We start from the raw sequence: 4,954 nt of genomic DNA on the forward strand, positions 1-4,954 counted from the left end.
TAAAAAGTTTGGAGGAGGACCTGCTCTTAATAACAGAACCTTAAGAGGAAGAAGGGTACTTGAACCCCATTGGAAAACTGCTGATCCAAGTAAATGTGCTAGAATGCTTACAAGTATGTTCTTTTATTATTATTGTTGTGACTTTTAAAAAATGTATTTTTAATTATAGTTGACCTACACTGTTTCACATGTACAGCATATAATTCCACATTTACATACCTTACAAAGTGATCACCACAGTAAGTCCAATAACCATCTGTCACTGTACAAAGTGATGACAATATTATTGACTGTTCCCTATGCTGTACTTTACATCCCCGAGATTTATTTATGTATCTCTGTTCTCCTTCAACTAACACCCCAATTCTCCAAGGTTGTCTTTCTCCTTCCAAACCTCCCTCCTCTGTGTCAAGCACGTGCTCAATGCCTTTGAGGATACCAAGTCCCTTGGGCCTGGGGACCAGGATCTACTTTAGCCCCCAGTCCTGTTTCCTTCCTGGGAACCTTGGGAAAGTCACTTAATCTCTCCCTGAGCCTTGACTGTTTCATCTGCAAAACGGCCCCAAGGCTTGGATTGACTGGGAGTCAATTGTCTCATGCAGGTAAACACCCACTGCAAGACTCGCCCAGCATTCGTGGCATCTGTATTTCACAGCTCTCCAAAACGCCGTGCAAAAACCCCAGGAAGGACCGGAAATCAGTTCTGGGCACACACACTTTAATGATGATGTATTTATGGCGACTTGTCTCCCAAATGAGTTGGTTTACATTTATGACAGCGACCTTTCTGTTCAAGGTATTGATTTAAGAATGAAAAAGTGGATTGACCACCTCTCACATACCAAGAAGCTATTTTTCAGATGAGAAACAGATGTGGCTGAAGATTGGCACAGCCTCCAAGTGGGAAGGGCTTGGGAGACCCAGTCCTAGAGAGTGAAGCAGGAGGAGGAACGCAGGTAAGGGGAGGAAGGGGCGGAGGCATCCCTCTGTGTGCGGCTCCTATTTCCCCACCTCCAGCCAGCTGACACTCTGGAGGTGATGACAGGTGCCGAGCAGGACAAATTATTCTACCAGGAGGCGATGCATAAGTTGGAGGCCTCCAAGGGAAGCAGGAGACTCAGTGGTCTCAGAAAGGAGCCGCTTTTCCTCTCTATCCCTCCTCCCTGTGTCTCAGTCGGAAAGGCAGCAAATTGCAGGCAGTGGCTGGGTTCTGCAGGAACCTCTGGGTGCCCACTTCTAAGATTTTTAACAATAATAATCCTCTAACGTGTATTGTGGGCCCTGGTCTTTCACAACCTGGTTCCACTGCCATTGAATCCTGGTGTCGTAGGGAAGAAGGAGGCTGGGCAGGGGCCATCAGCCCTCCTTGACAGGTAAGGAAACTGAGGCTCAGGATGGCCGGGGTCACAGAGTGCAGAGGTAGCAGCACCTGGACTAGAACCTGGAGGTTTTCACTCCTATGCCAGTCCTCCTTCTAGAACCCTTTCCTCCCAGGATTCTGAGCCCTGGAAGGGTAGTGGGGGAGAGCAGAGATGCACTGCCCCTTACCTCGCAGACCCCCTTTTTAGCCAAGGCTCTGGCAGGAATGTGGCCTCATTGCAGGCAGCAGAACAGGTAGGCCCGGCCCTCTGTGCTCACACCAGCACACCCAGGTCTCTCATCGTCCTTCTGTGGTTGGGTCAGAGAGGCAGATTCCCCTGCAGTACCCATACCTGACAGAAGTCCTGGAAACTGAGGTGAAGTTCAGAGGTCTTGAGGCCACAGTGGAAGGCACGAGGCATGATGTTTGCAAAGTGGTGGGAGGCCAAGGTTTAGACTGTATCCAGAGAGAGAGAGACTAACAAAAAAATCACATAACCAAGGAAGTTCTGGAAGCCATCTTGCAACCAAAAATAGAGCTAGCATAGTGAAGAAATAGAGACAAACCTAGTCTTCCCAGGCATCCTTGAGCTGCTGGATAGATCAAGCATTGCCTGAAGCCATGCTCTAGACTTTTTATTTACATAAGACGATAAATTCTTTTAGTTATATATATCAGCTTGAACTGGGATTTGCTACTTTCAACCAGAAGAGTCCTGGTACTGCCCCTCTAGCTCTGAAATATTTAACATCATCAGAGGCAGTGTTTCAGCTGTGATGTCAGCCAGGTAAGTGTTGTTTTCCTCATTGAGGTCAATGCAAAATAGAAATGAGACTTCAGCTCACCTCTCTATAGCCTCTCTATAGCTCATACCCATCCCTACCTGGCCCATTGCAACAAGAATGTGTTGGTTTTAAAACATGTCCACAGATTCTTTGTCCTACTCACATCAAAAGATGTAGACTAATTTCTTTCCTCTTGAATGTGGCCCAGCTTTAATGACTCATTCCTAATTAATAAAAGGAAGTAGAAGTGACACTGTGATTTCTAAGGCTCATCATAAAAGCAATGCTGCTTCCATTGATGCTCCTCCCGGGAGCCTAGCCACCATGTTGTAAGGAAGCCCAAGCCACATGAAGAGGCTGTTAAAGATGTTTGACTGACAGTCCAGCCAGCAGCAACTCTAGACCTGTGGGGCAAACTGCCTTCCAGCTGAAACTGAGTGGAACTGAGATAAGTGATTCCCTGCAGACTCAGAAGCGAAGTAAATGTTTTATGGCACTAAATTTTAAGGGTTTTTTTTATGCAGCAATAGAGAACTGGATCAAAAAATAGCTATTAAATAGTTATAACACATGTATGCTTTTCATTTTATCCTTTTCTCCCCATTATGTCTTGTGATACAGTTGTCGAAAACCCCACATTATGGCTGGGAAAACGCAGATTCAGAATGAAAGAGACCAGCCCACGGTTCCCTCAGATAGCATGTTACAAAGCTAGGGGTTTAAGTCATTCCTCAAGACCTTCGTCCTTTTGAAAATAACTTCAGACATTTCCTTACTTAGCTGTAGTACTCAGGGAAAATAAGTAAATCAAGCTATAGTGTCTGCCACAAGAAAGCTCCCAGGACGAAGAGAAAGCACAGCAGCCAGGAACGAAAGGGCAGCTATCTTCCAGGGGATCTAACATAACCAATCAGCTCTAGCCATTCTCGGTTCACGGGTCATAATTGACATTCCCATCGTCTAGTTTTCCATTTGGGGACAAAGAACAACCCCTTGGCCAGAGGAGTGCAGGAACCTGGACTGGCAAGACCCCAGAGTGGCATGCAGTGAAGAAAGGGGAGATCCCAAAAAAGAAAAATGAAGGATATGGACAGTTGACAAGAAAGTCCGTACACCTCCCTTATTAGATGGGTGCTCCCCAGACATAGCATCCCCAACTTTCTTATCCGTGAACCTGCTGCTCTACCCAGTAAAACAACTCAACAAATCCATCAGGACTTGAATGATTTCATTCTTCAGGTTTCCCTTTGTGTCCATTGTAATTTCATCCTCATAGGGAGAACATAGGCCTTGAAGCCAGGAAGACCAAAGGTGCATTCCAGCTTCACTAACCCTCCCTCTGTGGCTTTGGCCAAGATCCTTTATATCTCTATGCTTCAGTTTTTCTATCTGCAAAATAGGAAGAATTAAACAATACACTGCCTAAAAAGCACTTAGCATAGTGCTTGGCACATAAAAAGATTAGAACTTTGCAGCGCCTGCTAATTCATCCTAAAAATAGTTAGCTCTTCTCTGTACATTCTGTCAGCTCAGCAAATCCCAGCTAGGGAACTGTGAGATTGTGAAAGGCAATCTCTCTAAATAGGGGTCAAATATTCTTCTCACCCGAGAGTAACTCACAGAAGATGCACATGAAGATAAATGAATGGTCCAGTAGTGCAAGCTCTTCCCACCCAGGCTGTGGTCTGGTTGTCTGGATCCCCAAAGATAAGAGGCAACTGGCACATTCTACTTCCTAGAGAGAAATATGAGAAAAATATCCCTTATTAAATCAGTCATTCAAGTCATCTGATAAACAGTTACTGAATGTGACCAGCTCAGAAATTGGTAAATGCAAAAGTAAGTGTAGATCTTATGGTCAGACTATTTATTGAAATCTTCAAGCATTCCATCATCCTCACATTTATTGAGCACTTAGGTGTCACCGATAGTTCCAAAGCTTTACATACATGAGATTAGTTCTTTATCCCCATTTTACTGGAAGCCCCAGAGTAGCTACAAGTTAAATAACTTATCTGGGCTCTTGAGAAACTCCCTACCTGGAAAGCTTTCCATCATTTCCCTGATGTTGGGGGCTTCTAACATAGGAAGGGTCATTGGTTGTCATAGAAACAGCATAAGAGCTAAAATATAGTGCCACTTGGCTGCTGGCAGGCTAACACCCTCTGGACTTTCTCCTTTCCTTGCTCAGGCTGTTCCTCACCGTGGAAGTTCTTTCCCACCCATTTCTCAGAGTAGCTACCATCTACTCATCTTTCAAAGCCCAACTCCATCACCACCACCTAGGCATAATCTCTCAAACTTCTGTACTTGCCCATCTCTGTTGATCCTTACATTCTGCCAAAAGTTATGATTGGCTTTGCATCTGGCTTAGTTCCTCCATTCAATGAGTTCTTCTTCAAATCAGAGAGCATGCTGTAGCCAACTCTGGCACTTATGTGTGGATTCAACAGGAACTAACCCCATAGTTGCCTGGCTCATAGCCCAAGGTAGGTGCTAGGTAGCCATGTACAGAATGGGGTCAGATATGGAAACTGACAAAATGAGACAAGGCAAGGAGAAATGCTTGCATCCCAGAGTTGAAGCATGCTGAGCCACCAGCAGGTGCTATGAGCAAGAAAGGCCAGCAGGTTAGACAATCAAGACTCTCTCAGATGTAACAGTTAGACTGCCCCCCAACTTGGCCAACTCCGTCCTCGCAAGCACACTGCTGGATTCCCCGGTTGCCACCCAGAGTACATGAAAAGCAGAAGTTACATTCTTATTTTGTGCAACTTTTGGGAACAACCACAGCATCTGGTGCTATGGC

The 4,954-nt window shown here is 45.3% G+C and overlaps 1 long non-coding RNA gene across 2 annotated transcripts in view; it reads right to left on the reverse strand.

Moving 5' to 3' along the window:
* Positions 1-3,876, reverse strand: part of LOC107184266 — a 14,973-nt gene extending 11,097 nt beyond the window's left edge. Inside the window, exon 1 of one of the 2 annotated variants that reach the window (XR_001515092.1) lies at positions 3,766-3,876. This is a non-coding gene — a long non-coding RNA (uncharacterized LOC107184266). Of the gene's footprint in view, positions 1-3,750 lie in introns of both variants that reach the window. The other variant, XR_001515091.1, reaches the window with a different exon arrangement.
* Between the last annotated feature and the right edge of the window lie 1,078 nt (positions 3,877-4,954).

The sequence above is a fragment of the Myotis davidii genome, unplaced genomic scaffold (assembly GCF_000327345.1).
Source record: "Myotis davidii unplaced genomic scaffold, ASM32734v1 scaffold765, whole genome shotgun sequence".
NCBI lineage: Eukaryota > Metazoa > Chordata > Mammalia > Chiroptera > Vespertilionidae > Myotis > Myotis davidii.